Below are 18769 nucleotides of genomic sequence, written 5' to 3'. Positions count from 1 at the left end.
CCCATCTCGCACTCGTTTTGTCGTTCTCAACTCATACTCAAGTATACACGACTTTCAACACTCCACCCAATGAGCATGTCTACCTCACTGTGACGTACCAGCGTGGCCAGTTGAAAAGGAGCCTAAACAAAAGCCTACTAGTTCCACCTGCTCGGTGGGGAATAGAAATTTAATTTCAGTTCCCCAATGCCTGATGCCCCTCTTTTTCTGATGGTTACTCAAAAATGTCACAGCGAGTCAGACACGCTCATTGGACATCCACTGGTATGTACTACCATGACACATGGAAGAAAAGGAGTGTGGGAGTCCAAATCAATCGGCGACGTGCAGTGAAAATCCTACGACCTTTATTGTTTCACAGCACCAGCTGTTGGTGTCTTCGACTGTCAAGCCATGGCCGGACTGACAAAAAAGGAAAGAACCCCGACCGTGGCACACAAAAGCCATGGGGGAATCCAACAAAACTTGACAGGAACCATAGAATCCACATCGCTGGGAAGCCACTTGGTATCCAACAGCTGACGGGCAGATTCACAGCCCCCCTAGGCCTCCTGTTCTCCCGCCACCTGCGCCCCCTTGCCATAGTCCCATCCGTCGGGGTTGAGGAAGTTGCACAGCTTGCCGTACTGGTGGAACAGGTGCAGCCAGGTCTCGTAGGCGTTGCGGTACGGGTCCGTCTTGCGCAGGTGCTTCTCCCATCCAACCGGGTCACCCTTGATGTACCAGGGCTCTCGCTTGGGTCGCGGCTGGAGGTACACCAAGGGAGCAGAGACCATGTTACACCAACAACACTCACACACGCCCTCCTTCTCGTCACCAAGGCTGGTGGCGAGAGGGAGGGCGTGTGTGAGTGTATCTCATGTGTATCTCACAGATTGTTTCCTTTTATCATTTCCTTGCATTCCTTGAATAACCCACTGTTCTTATTGTTCACTACTGCCTTAAAATTGTTTTCTTCTGCTCACTGAGTCACAAAGGGCCCCATTACAGTGCTAGAATCTGGGATCCCTTTCCATATATTGTTTTCCACCTGTGCATACTATTATTATGAATAATAAACTGAAACTAAACCTACAAAGTCCTCAGCCTCAATTTGCCTCAACCAACAAAGGCAAGGCTTCCTTCCAAGCCATAATGGCAACAGAACTGCTGAGAATAAATTTCTGAGATTCGTCAGCGGCAACCAGCAGTCAGTTGCAAAAAATACTACTATAGCGCAGAAATTTGGCCAAGATATTTCACTCGTCTTGCTGGGTGTTCAAAGGTTCTCAGCCAGCGTACTAACGACCACATCAATTTGTTCTGCTGCAATGTTTTACACCTACCAGCTCAAACGAGCAGACCCTATTGTTTCTATCTGCGAGCACTAAGAGGCGTCTATTTTCAACCAGTAGTCGAGCCGACTTAGGCCCCCAAACTGTTCGCTCTCATGTACAGTCCTTGTCAAATGTTTATAGGCCATGCCAAAAGTTACAAAAAACCCAGAATACATGCTTACGTCTTGAGTGAGAAAGAAACGCTTAATGCCAGACACCTGGATTAAGCGACCATTTTCTTATCATCATCAAATAATTGGGTCATGGCTCAATGTTAAGATAGTGCTTTGAATTCATTGTGGCCCAGAAAAATCTGGTGTGGCCCAGACAATGTTGACAAATTGTGTACCAACTATTGGTACCTGCCAGAGAGAAGCAGCCATCCTGGTGTGAAAATGACAAATTTTTATTGTTTCGCTGGCAGTCCCACTTTGAACAATCTTACATCACCGAGGCCTGCAACTGTCACTATTGAACAAAAGAAGTTTAGGTTTTGGTGCAATGCAAGTGCTTTCAACACCACATTAGCAAGCTCATTCACCGGTTTACTCTTCACGAATATGCACATACTAGTATGTCCTTTAGAAGTACAATCAAGACAACAAGAATGCCAATTTCAAAATATGGTATATATTGAGAAAAAAAAAGAAGCCGAAGTGAGCGCTCCACTGCTACTCTTAGCACTTCACTTGTTACACAATACTTGCATGATTAGCTGATGCCAGCCTGACTTTTTATTGAAACTGTTTTGTGGCATTTCAGCTGGAGCTAATAGAATTTCAAATAAAAAATAAGGCGCTACTATGTTATGACAGTGTGATTAGCAAGTGCCTACAGTGAAATAACACGAGAGATTGCGAACTGGACATTCTGCCGCTGTACCGGAAGTGCCTAGCTTGAACCTACTCTGGAACGGAATATCGCAGCCCAGATACCTTTGACAGAGACATCGCATGCACGCACCTTGATCAGCAGCCCCCTGTCAACCACCTGGTCGTAGTCGAGCTCCTCCTTGGTGCTGATCTCGGCGGCAGTGCGGCATCCCTCCCGGGGCGAGGCCACCATTCGCGGGTAGTTGTTCGTTTCGTCCTTGAACTCTACCAGGTGGAGCCGTTTCTCGTCCGCCGGGTGCTGGTGGGTGCGCTGCATGCGCACCCACCATGGTGTCACATGGTGTCACTGACTCAACTCCAAGGGACATGGTGTCACCGACTCAACTCCAAGAGCAGCAACCTTCCCGACTGGAAAACGCAGTAAAGCGCACTGCGCACACACCAGTCCAACCAGGCACACCTCTACTTTGGCTCACAGGGCTGCTCAGGCAAGATCACAGCTTAACCATCGACTTACCAGGTGTAATCAAAGGGGTGTCTAGGAGACAGCCCTCACAACAAACAGCAAGTGGCTGCATTTTTATGAGCCAGCGCAAACAACAGGACACCTCTTTGCATGCCGCGACAAAACACGCATGCAGAAATGTAAATCGGCGATGGCGCGTGAAGCCAGGTCTGTAACGGGGGACTCACCTGATCACATTCCTATGGGACTTGTTAATTCATGACCCACGGGCTCAAAAAGCCCCGAGTACCAATACAAAAAGGTTTATGAATACTACATACAAATGTTTACAACGGCCTAGTTTGCTTCTCTAAGAAATATATCACTTCTTTACTGAAATAAAAAGTAATAAAGAAAAACGTTTTGGTCCATCTAGCTTTCACTAGATGGTAGCTTTCACTAGATGGTACTAGCTTTCTAGCAAACGAGAGTTTTATTTTTGTTTATTTGAGTACAGAAAAGACATATCTCTAAAATAAGCAAACTAGGCCGTTCTGAACATTGATGTGTATTTGTAAAACTTTTTCTATTGGTGCACGATGACTCGTCGGTCATGAAGTAGTAAGTGCCATAGGGAGGTTAATGGGTGGCTCCCCCTTTAAGGAGTCATGAAGAGATTCCCCCCCCCCCAAAAAAAAAATGTGTTTTGTGGGTACTTGTAACTGTGGAACCTTGATAAACAAACAATGCATACCTGTTTTGTTGCCCGATATTTGTAAATAGAAAAAAAATGCACTTACGGTTTCACCGAAGCTTTCCTCCTTAACTCATGAATCGTGAAGTGACGTCTCACTAAGCGGCCAATCACAGTTCCATCTCGTCTGCACAACATGTCGGCACAGAGCAGGCTCACAAAGGGTTAGATAAAGCTACAACATCGGCACCGTGATGAAACTCGCCCTGCAACTGAACGGGAGATGTCTCATCTCTGATACGACTGATCAACAAGGTCAAACTTTCAGTTAACAATGCGGGCGAGTGGCGCACGCAGAATTAGCCACGTTTAAAGTAAACTGGGTATTTGCAAACTGCTTACGTTGCTTCGCACGGGTATAAACTGTCGCTTTGCTAGCCGGTATTCTCGCACAAGTTTGCCAACGTCTATCTGACGTAGCCTCTAATGTGACTTGCGCAAGCATAAAACTTCTGACCTGACGAGATACATGACCGAAAGCTTAAAATCAGAATTTACTACATAAACACGTTTATCGAGGGAACTTTGAGTAGTGGGAACTTAAAACCAACCCGTCATTTACATATCAAGCGCAAAAATGACTAGCGAGAAGTGACAGAGTGCCGAGTCCCACCACACAGTTCAATGGCTTTCCTGTTTCCTCTAATGAACAATGCTGTTAACGTTGTTTAGTTTATTAGATATGCTCCCTTTTGGCTTACTGCAGAAGCGCTCAACAGTAGGTTTGCGGTTAAAGCTCTGGGATTATTAGAATTTAGGCAAACACGCCATAGTTCTGGGTCACAAATTTGAAGCGGCTTTTATGCCACAGCATCGCCCCCTGTATTTTACAATGCCAAACGCATTGCACGCTTCTCAATGTGAATGAGTGGTTCGCCTGCAGTGCCCACATGTTGTAAGGCGGGGCCCCGAGCTGAAGCAGGATCACCTGACCGTAACTGAATTCGAAAGTACCTTGTGCCTGGTTGCCAAGTCAACCGATGGTTGAGATTGCCGAAGTAGCTGCGCTCTCACCAGCAGTAGAAAACTCAGACTCGTGGTGGAGCACGTTTTGCCAACGTTGCCGCTTTCCACCACGCGTCGCCCGAAGATGAACCGGTCACATGACTACAGCGCTAGGAAGGCTAGCAACTGGGGGAGAGCGGCTAGAGTAGAAGGAGAGGGCTTGGCTGGCCGGTTCGGGCTGATGCATTTGGCATTGTAAAAGTACACGAGCGATGGCCGCAGCTTCCTGACGTGCGCGCTTCTCATGTCAATAGTGTAGTAGCTCTCACCTTAATGCATGCTGCCCGTAACGTTGGGTTGTCTCGGCGGTCACAAGTTAAAATCGCACTCAGGGCAGTTTTTTTTTGCTTGAGCAGTGTTGTGCCATTTGATACAAAAAAGGCAAGATTCCAAAGAGAATTCGCCAAAACAACGTGATCTTGAGCAGAGAGACTGGCTACAAACCGTACACACAGCTAGTAGGTCTCAGCAACACTGCAAAGGACAGTGCAAGGGGCCCTTGTCAGGTCATGAGCAAACAAAGCATAGACAGGAGTGCTCTTAAAAAGAGAACTGACGAAGTAGTGTAAATTCCAGGATATCAAGATTGGCGATGAATGTAGGTACAGTAAAACCTCATTACAAGGGACACTGTTACAAGAGACACTTGATTATAAGAGACATTCAAATGAAGACGGTTTGGTCGGTTTTCCTATGTTCCCCATGTTAGCAACATTGCTTACAAGAGACCCTGGTTACAAGAGACACATTTCCTAGGTCCCTTGAGTCTCTCTTACAACGAGGTTTTACTGTATTCGTGCACATGGGAATGCACCCACATACGTTGCAAGCCGCATTATCTGAGCTGAGAGGTAATTTAAAATCGCCAATTGGTCCCAGTGAAGAGTACCACCAAGACTGGGAAAATTCCCATTGCAGAGCCAAAAACCTAGAGAGATTATCGTATTTTCCCCTCTATAAGTCGCACTGTTGTATAAGTCGAACCCCCTTCAAAATGGCAGTTTTTCCGAAAAAAAAACGTATACAAGTTGCACCAGTGTATAAGATGCACCAACTGTAGAAAACGCACTTGTTAATCAGGTAAACTCAAAGACGGTCAGTTCGTTAGAAAGTGCGGCGAAAGTACGTGGTTACAGCGGCCGCCGCCTTTGAACACATCCCCCGATAAGCCTTGCTAGGCACGTGCATCTACCATCCAAAGTCTAGGCAGAACTAACTCCTCAAAAATGTTTTATTGATACACACAGATGGCATGTACTTACAGACGACATTTAGACAAAACCATCGGATCTTTATTGCTCTGACTCGCTAACAAAAACTAATTCATTTATACCATACAGTTGTGTCTCTTAACGTGCACTGACATCACGCAGCACACAGGCGCCTTTTCGGGGGTGGACCATGCACAGCCACCACGCACCAAATTTATTCCGTACAAAAGTCGTACCGGTGGATAAGACAAACAAACGAAAATTTTAGAAAAAGCCACGACGTATACACCGCAAAATACGGTAATCGGAACTAGATCCCCACAAACCTCCTTCCATGCAAGCCCTGCACGAGGGCTGAAATGCAATGGGTTGCGCTGATTAACCGCACTCAGGTGCAGATTGAAAATTACTTCAACTGGCCATGAATCACTGGGGGAAAAACAGTGAAGATGTTGGCGCTGGTTGGGGTGGTCTGTTCACAGCTAGTGTTTTATGCCCCTATGTGCTGGCTACTATCTAAATAAGGGCATCCTCCACTCCAGTCAGTGCTGCCTGCAGATTGCTAGTCACAGTTTACAAGTCCATTTTCATGCACCCATCTCAAACTGTTCACTGTGCTTGCTGTACTCACCCAATCACCCACACTTGTAAACGTTGTGCTTCCATAGAAAACAAGTAGGAGCAGCTTAACCGTGCACGCTGCTAATCTGCACAACTCCTGTTAGTCTGAACACTGGTTCGTTCCAGGAAACATATTCCTGTGCGCAACATGTCTTAATTAGTGAAAACCCTGTTTTCCCCACCCTAGGGATAGCGGTAGGCATTCTCTTAGATTACCCATTTCACAGCACAGTCCCACTATCCCTACACTAACAAAGGGAACCGTTCGTCAAGCCTCTCCTCTGAACCTAACCCTCTAACAGCATTGAAACTCCAGGCTACGAAACGACGGTGGAGTTTGCTGAGTTAGTTTTTCACAGTAGGAATCCACCCCCCCCCCCCCCACACACACCACCCCTGAGGCTCTTCACTCATAATAATGGGCACACTGAGACACGTTTGCGCTGCACTTTCTGCTTCAACATACACTGCACGATAAAAAAACCCATGTGATGCAACTTGCCTGTGTGGCCTTCAAACCTGTCAATGTACCTCAGCCGCTGTATGGCTCTATTCTTGGCCTGCATTCACCAGCAAGGCAGACAGGGAGGAGGGAGCGAGAGAGAGAGAGGGAGGAAAAATTCACAAGTCCCGAGTGGACAGCACTGAAACGTGCCTCTCCCATGCACAGTTTGATACGGCTCATTTCTGCAAAGCTCCAGAGAACTGACAACACAATCTGTTCTGCAGAAGGATGCCAGAGATCAAGACGCCCATACCACACGCGGGGCCGCTCTTGCGTCGTTCGCCTTGCCTCTTGCAAGGCTTCGGGGGGGGGGGGACGAATGAGCAACGAGTGGCTGAGGCTGAGTAGAGGGAGGAGAAGAAAGCGCTCAAGACGCACCCACAAGTTCATTCCTGTTGCCGACCACCACCAAGGCACGGTGGCACCGCATTCGGCCCAGGTTGCCCGTCATTCGGGTCACTATCCGCAGCTGCAACAGGAGAAGGAAGGGGCGCATGGCGGGATATTTGAAACGAAGAAAAACGTGACGCTTGCCTGTGCGACAGCCTTGCAAGTTCCTTGGGGCAAGTAAGCAGAACAGGTAACACCCCATCCTTCCCACTATCTGTTTCTATGTGCATCCCAATTATAAACTTTTTTGAACAAACTAACACCAAATTATGAGGATGCGCAATTACTATCTGTATGATGATGATGGTTAGTGTTTAATGGCGCAAGGCCAACGAGGGCAAAGAGCGCCAAAGAGGTTATTTAATAAAGAGAAGTGATTACCACACAAGGGTAGGTATAACAACGTGTAAGCCGAACATAGTAAAATCAATTAAAGATAAATGTGATGGCTGGTGTATAGGGCCAGATTTGATTATGCGCGATAGGAAAGGAGGTTTAAAAGCTTGACGTCTGACAAATACTCAAACACACGTTTCACGGAAACCATTGCATCGTCACCTAGAAACATTGATGGATGTAGGGGAATATGTTGTCTGTAGAGTTCTCTGAAGTGTTTGTGTCGTGTTGTGTCAAGTGCCTTGCATTGTATGAGTATGTGCACTACGTATAGGCCCTCCCCACACCTGCTACACAGGGGTCTTGGAGATCCCGTGAGCAGGTGGGAGTGCATTACATGCGTATGGCCTATCCGTAACCTAGCTAAGGTAACTTCAATGTGCCTGTTGTGTGAGTCAGTAGTGTATTGTCCCAAGTGTGGTTTTATTACGTGTAGTTTGTTGTCTGTCTGTTCGCTCCAGTCTGCTTGCCAAGTTTTACGGAGTTGTTGTCTAATGTGTGGCTTGAGGTCTGTGTAAGGTAGTGTTGCCATGTCGACTGTGTTTCTGAGTGCAGCATTGGTGGCCATTTCATCCGCCAGTTCATTTCCGCCGATGCCAGAGCGGCCTGGCACCCAACACACAGTCATCTCGAGGTTTGAAGAATATGCCAGCACAATTGATTTCAAGACAAGGTTAACTGTAGTTAACCTTGCCGACCACCACCAAGGCACGGTGGCACCGCATTCGGCCCAGGTTGCCCGTCATTCGGGTCACTATCCGCAGCTGCAACAGGAGAAGGAAGGGGCGCATGGCGGGATATTTGAAACGAAGAAAAACGTGACGCTTGCCTGTGCGACAGCCTTGCAAGTTCCTTGGGGCAAGTAAGCAGAACAGGTAACACCCCATCCTTCCCACTATCTGTTTCTATGTGCATCCCAATTATAAACTTTTTTGAACAAACTAACACCAAATTATGAGGATGCGCAATTACTATCTGTATGATGATGATGGTTAGTGTTTAATGGCGCAAGGCCAACGAGGGCAAAGAGGAGGGCCAACGAGGGCAAGTTGCATCACATGGGTTTTTTTATCGTGCAGTGTATGTTGAAGCAGAAAGTGCAGCGCAAACGTGTCTCAGTGTGCCCATTATTATGAGTGAAGAGCCTCAGGGGTGGTGTGTGTGTGTGGGGGGGGTGGATTCCTACTGTGAAAAACTAACTCAGCAAACTCCACCGTCGTTTCGTAGCCTGGAGTTTCAATGCTGTTAGAGGGTTAGGTTCAGAGGAGAGGCTTGATGGAATTTTAGAGGCATATAACAAGTCAACATAGGTTCGCTGGTGTGATAAGCACCATTTGTCACACTCTGCGTAAAGACTCTGTACAGGGCTCGTACGGAATGCGCCACAAGAGAGGCGAAGCCCCAAGTGAAGCACTGGGTCGAGCATTTTAAGTGCTGTTTTAGTGGCTGACCCATACACAACACTCTCATAGTCCAATCTAGACCCCACTAGACTTGTGAAAATACGTAGCAGGAGTAGCTTATCCGTTCCATACGACTGGTGGGACAAGATTTTAAGAATGTTGAGAGCCTTTAGACATTTATGTTTCAATTGTTTAATGTGAGGGATGAACGTAAGCCTTTCATCCAACACCACACCTAAAAACTTGGGTTCCTTCCTCACAGGAATCGATACGCCATTAAGGATAATGTCTGGGTTCGGGTGGATCCCAGGCCTCCTGGAGAAGACAACACAGGTGCTTTTTTCTGGGTTAAGTTTAAAACCGTTCTTGTCTGCCCAGCTGGCAAGTTTTTTGACACCGAGCTGGACTTGACGCTCACAGATGGACATATTACATGATTTAAAAGATACCTGGATGTCGTGTGCATACATTGAATAAGAAATTGTAGGTGGCAATGCCTTCCCAAGGGAGTTCATCTTAACTATGAACAGAGTGCAGCTTAGCACTCGACCTTGTGGAACGCCGTTTTCTTGCACATGAACTCTTGAGAGTGCACTACCTACTCTCACGCGAAACGTTCTTTTGGACAAATAACTAGCAAGGGTGTTGAGCATACGGCCCGAAACACCGAAAGACCTTAGGTCACTGAGGATCCCGTAACGCCAAGCGGTATCATAGGCCTTCTCAATGTCAAAAAACACCGTTGTGCAAAACTGCTTGTGGATGAAAGCGTCCTTTATATAGGACTCGAGCGCGACAAGTTGGTCGTTGGTGGATCGCCCCGCCCTGAAGCCTGCCTGGCAGCTCTCTAGAAGACCATTGTACTCAAGAAAGTACACGAGTCTCCTGTTTATCATCTTCTCGAGGAGCTTGCACAGGCAGCTTGTGAGGGCGATGAGCCGATAGCTAGCCGGAGAGGAAGGGTCCTTTCCTTCCTCCAGGAAAGCCACTACTATGGCCTCCCTCCAAGAGCGAGGAATGTGCCCCGAAAGCCATATGTTGTTGTATAGATGTAGGAGTGTTTCAAGAGTGTCTGGGTGTAGGTGTTTTATCATGGTGTATGTGATTTTGTCTGCACCTGGAGCTGAAGGCTTACATGTGCTCAGAGCAACTTTCAGCTCATGAATTGAAAAAAGAGAATTGCAAGAAGTGTGCGACTTGTTGTTATCTCGCAGGGACTTCTTTTCTACAGATGTTTTGTGTTTCATGAAAGTGTTTGTGTAGTGTGCTGAACTGGACACGTGTTCGAAGTGTTGTGCAAGTGTGTTAGCCTGGTCTTCCAGTGTGTCCCCTGTTGTACTAACCAGGGGCAGGCTGTGTGTCTGTTGCCCTTTTAGTTTTCGTATTCGTGTCCAGACTTTGTGTGTGTCAGTGTATGAGTTGATGGAAGTGAGGAAGGTGCGCCAAGTCTCTCTTTTCGCCTCACGACGCACTCGCTTCCCAAAAGCCTTTGCCCGTTTAAAAGTAATGAGGTTATCTGACGTGGAGTACCAGCGAAGGACACTCCACGCCTTGCTCTGGGCCTCTCGCGCCCGCCTGCAGTCCTCGTTCCACCAGGGCCTCCTTGGGGTGCGGGACCCACTGGAGGCCTGGGGAATGAACTTTTCGGCGGCGTCGAGGATGTGCGCCGTGACGAGTTGGACGGCTTCCTCCACATGTAGGTGTTTTATGGATGTGTGGTGTAGTTGAGATGTTTGTGTAAATGTGCTCCAGTTTGCTTTTAATTCATTAAACCTTTTATGGGAAGATGGACTGCTTGGGCCTATACCTATATACGTTAATGAAGTGGGGAAATGGTCACTACCATATGGGTCCGTGCCAACACCCCACTCAAGACATGGAAATAGAACTGCGGAACCAATAGCCAAGTCAAGATGCGAGTACGTATTGGGTCCTAAGTTATAATATGTAGGCTGTTTTTTGTTGAAAAGGCATGCTCCGGAGGATGTAAGAAACTTCTCTATCAGGCGACCTCGGGCATCCGTTCTGGAGGAGCCCCAAAGAGAGTTGTGCGCATTAAGGTCGCCTGTTAGTATGTATGGTTCGGGCAGCTTTTTAACCAGTGCCTCGAAATCAGAGCTCAGAAGTGCAAAATCAGGAGAGATGTAAATGGAGCATACCGTTATCAACCTATTAAATATTATCGTACGGATCGCTACAGCCTCGAGGACAGTGTTTAAAGACAGAGGGTGGCATGCTAATGATTTCCAGGCGATAATGGCCACACCTCCTGAAGAGTGTGTGCAGACAACCCTCTCCTTTCTGAATACCGTGTACCTATTTAAGAAATTTGTTTGTTTAGAATTGAGGTGAGTTTCCTGGAGACACATGATACTTGGCTGATTGGCATGCAGCATCTCATACACATCGTCAAGATTTTTAAGGAGGCCTCTGCAGTTCCATTGGATGATGTTTTCTGTTCCCATTATTTAAATTTAAGAATAACTGGAGTGTGTGTGTGTTTGTTCATGTGTCGTCTTTCGGGGCTGTTATTCTAGGATTCTTAGGCTTTTCTGTCGGCTTGGAAATCGGAGGCCGCTCCTTGCGCTGCGTTGCAGGCAGGAACGGCGCGACATCCATCTCCTCGTCGGATGCCAGAAGGGTGCCCGGCGGACCAGGCCCCCGGATTTGGCCCCCTTTCGGGAGCCCTTCGTTTGAGCCGCCACCGCCGAGGGCGTCCGGGGCACCAGAGGTGGCATGGGAGGTGCGGTGGCGGTGGGAGCCGATGCGGAGCTCCCGGTGTCCATCCGGTCGGCACCCTCCAACGCACTGGAGGACGGGGAGGTAGAGGCGGGAGCGGCACCGGTCCCTACAGAAGAGGTTGTCACCACAACCGCTGCTGCATCAGCAAGCGGCGTGGCAACGAATTGGGCTGCCAGAGGCAACCCAGGGGGGGGGGGGCGGGGAAGGGACCAGGTCAGACTCGCTGAACTGGGTCCCTGTGGACACCAGACGCCGCTCCGCCCCCCGGCGAGCTGCGTCGGCGTACCTACCCAGAGGGAAAGAGGCGAACCTCTTTCTCGCCTCTGGAAAGGTGATGTTCTCAGTGACCTTTACATTTATGATTTGTTTTTCTTGCTTAAACTTTTCACAAGTGCGGGACCACGCTGCGTGGGGCCCCTGGCAGTTGGCACAGGTGCAACTCTTGGTGTTGCAGTTTTCGGACGGATGGTCATGTTGGCCGCATTTTGCACAGGTAAGTCGGCCGCGGCAGGAGTTGGTGCCATGCCCAAATCGTTGGCACTTAAAGCAGCGCCGCGGGTTAGGGATGTAAGGCCGGACCGGACATCGAACAAAACCTGCATTGATGTATTCTGGAAGGCTCGACCTGTCAAAAGTTAAGATAAGATGCTTTGTAGGTATTTGTCCTCTCTACGTATGTTTATGCGCCTCACCCCTGTTACGCCCTGACCTCGAAGGCCCTCCAGCAGGTCGGCTTCAGTTTCGTTCAGTAGATCGGGATCGGAGATCACGCCCTGGGAGCTGTTTAAGCTGCGGTGGGGCGTGATCCTGATGTCAAGATCACCGATTTGGGTCTGGCTCAAGAGTTTTTCTGCCTGCTGCTGCTTGGTGACTTCGGCCAGCAATTGCCCAGTTCTTTGTTTCTTGGCTTTGTACGCCTCACCAATTATACTCGTCAGGAACTTCGATACCAAGAAGACAGACAATGAAGCGACAGATCTTTCTGTATCAGTTGACTCAACTACAAGAAAACGGGAATAGTTGTTTACAGTTGTTGGAAAGACAGTTGTTCAAAGAGGAGGAAATGAAACTTCGGTGCAACCCCTGTTCGGGGGCCGATCACTTCTTGGGGGGGGGGTTTGAAAATGCCATATAGCATAGTATAAAAGCAGGGAGACGGGGGTACTTTCTTCTTTGGCCTTACCCTGGTAGTCAAAGGGGTCCCGGAGCTCCCTGCCTGGTAGACAGGCAGGGAGCCAATCGGCCGGAGCTTGACCAAGGCTCCAACGGCCACCGTTTAAGGCTTCTACCCTTCACCTTTAAACACCTCCCCACGGTTGGACACGGCTTATGTTGGGAGCTCGGGGTCCGCGGTGTCACTGCTCACCGTCACCATGAATACTCAAGGTGCCCCGTGCGGGGAATTACTATCTGTAGCCAGAGCAGCTGGTACTGTATAGTCTAATAACATAATGACATCAAGTGCACAGTTGGTGGTGCCAAAAATGGCACAGCACCATTAGGAGTTGTGGAAGCGTGCTTGCCATTATATCAGTGACAGTGTGCTTCAAGCTGCTGCTGATTAACTAAGTGGTTAGTCAAGCAAAATCAAATAAGGGGGTGGCTTTGAACCCTCCTACCTCCCTGCCTTTTTCTTTGGGAATACAACATTGGTTTTTACCTTTTTCAACAAAAAGAAAAGAGTGACCCTGGTTAAATAAATGCGTCGTTGCGCTATATTAATGCTGAGAGAAATTGAACGTGCCAAACAAAAGTTGCTTCTTACCTCGAGAACAATGGTGTCAAATGTGTCACATTTTACTGCAAAAGAAAGAAGCAACGCACCTGACTTTTGGGGAAACCAAAATGCACCATACCAAGGCCGACAAACTTAATTTCCTTGGCCATGTTTGGAAGCCAGACATACCAGGGGATGGTGGTACAAAAAAGCCCCTATCCCTATGAAAAGTCCAAATTGCATTGTCCAAGTGGCTCGAGTTTTGTGTGCGCCAAAGCTATGTTTCAGGTATAAAGCAAAAAAAAAGCTTTTCTACTCATTCATAGCTCTTCTCAGGCAGATTCTATTGTGTCAAAGTAGAAGTAGAAGTGTCCGTTCCAAGTATTGACAGCAACTAACTGAATGTGATTTTCTCTCTCACAAACTTTCTCAAGTATATTGTACCCTTCACATGTTGCTTAATCTGTGAAATAGGACGCTGATGTTTCTCCTACACTACAACCCATATACAACAGATGAGCGTAAAGCAATGTCGAATCTTGCAATGTTACACGCTAGTCGCAAGTGCATTTACACCCCTACTGGGCGCATTTCAGCTGACCACAATACCAAAAAATAATTTTGCAAATAATTTTCAGCAATAAGCATACACTCACAGCAATGTTTGCGAAAGGAAAATCTGTGCTGCTGATTACCAGGAAGTTCAATCTGTGTCTTTCAACTACAAACGAAGCACCACGATTACCAAAGCAAAATTTTCTATCTCGTTTACTGTCGATCCCGCATATATTGAACCCAGATATATCGAATTATTGCATTTATCGAACAGTCCAAACATCTCCTTGAAAATACTATGCAAAAGAAAATGTTTTATACATCGAAGTATCGATATATCGAACTATTTTGCGATCCCCTTAGAGTTCGATAAATTCGGGATCGACTGTATCGCACTTTTTTCTTCTCACAAGGAACGATCAATACCGAGAAGCAGAATGCAACACAGAGCACGAAAATAAGTTCAGAGTCTGTTTGCACACGAAAGAAAAACAAATGCTACAATGGTCAACTTCAGTGTTAACTCCTGGGAATGTGTAGATCTTGGTCACATTTATTTTCCTTGCATAAGCAAAGAAGAATAAAAAATTTATATGGTGTATAAAAATTTTAGAAATTTATACTGTATACTTTACAGTAAAACCTCGTTACAAGAGACACTGTCACGAGAGACACTTGGTTACATGAGACATGTTTCCCGGGTCCCTTGAGTGTCTCTTGTAACGAGGTTTAAGTGTATATGTTTACAAAAATTTTTACACACACACGCACGCACGCACACGCACGCGCGCACACACACAAGTTTTGAAGGACAAGCCATAACATCACACTGCATACCAATAAAAGCTTACATCTATGAATACAAGATAACTGTATCAAAATCGGTGATTTCTGGTTTAAAGAAAAACCTGCAAACCCAAAATTATGTGTTCAAGGGGATGAAAAAAAGAAAGAAGCCACTGCGGGCGGGGGAGCAGCATATTAGGCGTCACCGTCTCCGACGGTGTCCGGGGGCCCAATGCTGAGCCAAGGCGTGCGGGTGCCGCTCCACCCCCTCTCGAGCGGGGTCAGCTTTGGCGTTGCGCAGCTGAATGAGGCGCTCCTCGCGCTTCTTGCCCAGCGGAAGCTGCACCCGCTCCACCACCTCCCGGACGCGCACGATGGGCGCGTTCAGCCCCGGCCACACCATGCTCAACTTGCCTGGAACGGGAATTGCACGTCATTTCTTTTCGGTACAATGGAGAGAGTTAGAGCACAGCGGAAAACCAGGACGGGTACAAAACTGGTCCCGTGCACGCCAGGTGCCATACCAGGGCTGGTCCTCTGCCCTGCTGTAGCTTTCTACTGGTACTTCTAGCCCTGACAGCCGCCCTCCTCTCCCTTTCACGTTTGCTCATGCGCAGCTTAATAGCTGTCCGCCCATGCCCAGTTCTGTGCTCGCGGAACCTGTCTGCAGCTACACCAGCCCGGTCAGTTTAATTCTGCTGCATTTATAATCTACGCAGCCAGTCTGATATCCACAACAGAGCACGTGACGTGATGGGAGTTGCAAGGGTTAACTACGGATGCCGAAAATCTATCATCTACTTGTCAGACCACCAACAACGCCACGTGGCATGACAACTTGGAAGAGTGAAAAAGGGGAGGCAATAAAACGAAAGACCGTCACAATGAACAACACATAAGCAACGCACAGGTAGCACACAGTGCACAACCACTTCATAAAATAAAGACATTTTACAAATGGAAGAGAATTTACCATGACAAAGCAGTACATTGCTGCTCCTTTTAATAAATTGTGGAAACTTTGTACTTCAACAGGCCAGTCCTAAATAAACAATAAAGAAAAAGAAAGACTGTGGGACGTCCTTTTGCGACTAAATTCAGTTCACCAAGAGTTTTAGTAGTGGAGGTGCATCTATCACGACAGGTTGCACCACGGTTACAAGGCTCTTATGCACTGTCACGAGCAGTGACCAAAATAGTACATTGGGTCTGTGTGTCACCACATGAAAGCACACCTGCTGCCAAGACTTGTTGTGCGGCCCATATTGTACGTATTCCACATTGTTTGCTCGCATAAGCAGCTAATGTGCTGTTACCAGACAGGACAATCAAACTGTAGCGTACATGGCTCACTGTTTGAAGCAATTAGGGCAACATGATTGTCGTCACTGCAGCACAGGTAATCATTATCACTGTGCACACAAGGTAGGATATTTTTGCTTGTTCGCTGGGAAAACGTTACAGGATGAATAACAACCTTATGATGAAATGACGCAATCACAAACCTGCAATAAATGTCCATAGTTGTCACAGTTTTGGGGTGCTACACAGGTTGCTCAGGCAGCAAGCTAGCAAATACATGTTTGCACAGCAGCGTCAATTTATGCGTGCAGGCACTGACTTAAGTTCTGTTTGTGCTGAAGTCTGCTAAAGAGTTCACCAAAGCCAGGCTTGAGCATCACATCATAAGTGGCAGGTTGTTCAGAAGGGCAATGCTGACAGAGAGGCGCAACAGAAAAACACAAAACCCTCCCTGTGCACATCACCAGGTAGAAAGAGTACTGACACGAAACTTTCATGTCACCTTTTTTTTGTTGCTATGGGTGCCTACCAGCCCTGCAATCATAGAATGCCACATTAGATGGTCAACCGCAGCATGAATGATTATTTACTGCCTCCTTTATCTGCGTCAATTTCGGTTTTGACCAAACTAACACTGAAGCTGCTGCCATGACAGGAGGGCGCTCTTGATGTCACTGTTCTCGCCACACCATGGCTGGTCTGGAAGCATGCGATAGAGCGAGCAAGCGCACTCAAATTGGCCGTGGTTGCAGGCGCCTGGGCAGCATAATGTCCATCCCAAAACTGTGATGCAATGCACAAGGCACAGCAGCACACACCAACAGCAGTCAGCGCCTTGGCTAGGCCACGCGATCCCTGACGTTGGCAGTTTGAGGCAATGCCTGAACGTGTCATGCTGATGGCAATGTCAAAAGGGTGTCTTATCAGGGCTTTTTGTATGTGCAAAGATTAAAATTTAAAATATGCTATACTGAGCAGTTACTGTTGAAAGTTCCTGGGAAATATCTTCGTATACAAGGGAAACTTTTTACAGCGTTGAAATTTTATGTCAGTTCTCTTCTAGCGTTAATAGGCCCAGAGATCAACACTCATTTTGACACGACTGCAAACAGTGTGGTTTGCCCAGATCACTTTCAAACAGCACACAAAATATGCCACTAGAGCAACACCACTGATACTCTTTTTTTGTGTGTGTGAAGCAACGGAGTGCCGGCCTGAATGAGCATACAGGCATACCAAAAAGATGTGCCACCCAGTAGGTCTCTTGGCAGCAGATGTGTTTTAAAGGGGTGGTGTTGCGAAGCAGTTCAGCTGAAGTTTGCGTGCCACCCAGACCTTGCCTCCTGGCAGCACATGCGTTCCGTGTGAGGGCACTGATTTCGCACACTTTCAATAATGAAAGAAATAACCACACGAGAGTGAGAAAGGAAATGTACCAGAAGGAACGACGTTGGGAGAAAAAGGTGGTAAAAGGAACTTAATACAGATTTGCCCAACCAAAAGGAGCGATTAACCGGGGAAACTGTAGGCGCGGTGTTGTTTTGATGAACGAACTCACCAACACCGACGACTTGTCCTCTGTTCAAGTCTTTGGCGACCTTCCGGGAAGATCCCGACGCCCGACCTCTCTTGCAGCCGGCATTGCTTACGCTGGTCACACCCTTCCACAACTGCTCAGCCGTTACTGAAACGCAGCAGCGGAATGACGTCAATGCAGCAGACATGCACAAAATAAGGACTCTGTCGTTGCTACGTCGCTTCATTATCATTAACAGAACTGATGCCGTACTTTGAATTTCACTACGCGCAGGTGTTTTTTGAGCAGTAGGAAATTTATTATCTGACATTACTTGGGCCCCCTAGAATGCCGTAGCCGTCTCCCCTTAATTGCCGAGCGCGCTGAGAATTTACCAAATGAATAAAATGCACGCTCGTCCCAGCCCGGGCAGAAGTCCATGCATACAAAATCAACAAGTGGAAGCGATATCGGCGGAAGAGATTAGTGCCGGGCTGCGCTTCCTACTCACGTTTGACGAAGAGGCTCGTGTTTCTGACGGCCTCTGCGGGGACTGCTTGAGCGATCGGGGACTTCAGCAGACCTTCTGGTGCCTTCGCTTGCGTGAGGCATGCTGAAACATATAACCATAAAACGTAATCAGCACAAACCAGCAGAAAATTGAGAAGAAGCCGACGGATGTCCACGACCATGTGGGTCTAGCGACGTTGCCTCCAGTTGAGGACTTCTAGAACACAGCGGCGCTTAATGCTATTACGGAACGTGTGTAATTATATGCTTTATATGAAGTTTTAGTCATAGAATGCTTTTAAACAAAGCAATCAGTATCACCCCTCCTAGAATGCAAGGTCAAATTGCCGAACAAGCTTCGAGCCCCGCCATTTTTGTTTGCCGGATGCCGCGTTACACTTGTGTTTTCGTTTCGATTTCTAAAAAGTAACTTATGCTTGCCTTAGAAAATTACAACATGAGTGCAAAAACTTAAATAATGTCGAAATAATTTTAAGTAACAACAAAAAAATTAGAACTAAATTGTACTAGAATTCCAACGTTGCTGTGCAGTTACCATCGAAATATTTTTTACCTAAAGTTTGGGTTTGGGCTAGTTGGTTCATATTTAAACTGGAAAACAGCGCTTTAAACGAGGTCAGCGAAGAAGAAGACACAGACACTAGAGCTGACTATCAACTAAGCAATATTTTATTGCTTGCGGAATTATAAAGGAAGAATACAATGACGTCACATGCGTGAAAAAGAAAAAGAAAAAAGCCG

The 18769-nt window shown here is 47.2% G+C and overlaps 1 pseudogene; it reads right to left on the bottom strand.

The window, feature by feature from the left end:
- Window positions 1-542: 542 nt before the first annotated feature.
- LOC144148218 (small ribosomal subunit protein uS5m-like) lies at window positions 543-18189 on the bottom strand (annotated as a pseudogene).
- Window positions 18190-18769: the final 580 nt, after the last annotated feature.

Source organism: Haemaphysalis longicornis, unplaced genomic scaffold, assembly GCF_048455015.1.
Source record: "Haemaphysalis longicornis isolate Haplotype H1 unplaced genomic scaffold, Haemaphysalis longicornis Haplotype H1 scaffold_8, whole genome shotgun sequence".
NCBI lineage: Eukaryota > Metazoa > Arthropoda > Arachnida > Ixodida > Ixodidae > Haemaphysalis > Haemaphysalis longicornis.
The sequence above is the reverse complement of the archived record's forward strand: the minus strand, read 5'-3'. Positions and strand labels throughout refer to the sequence as shown.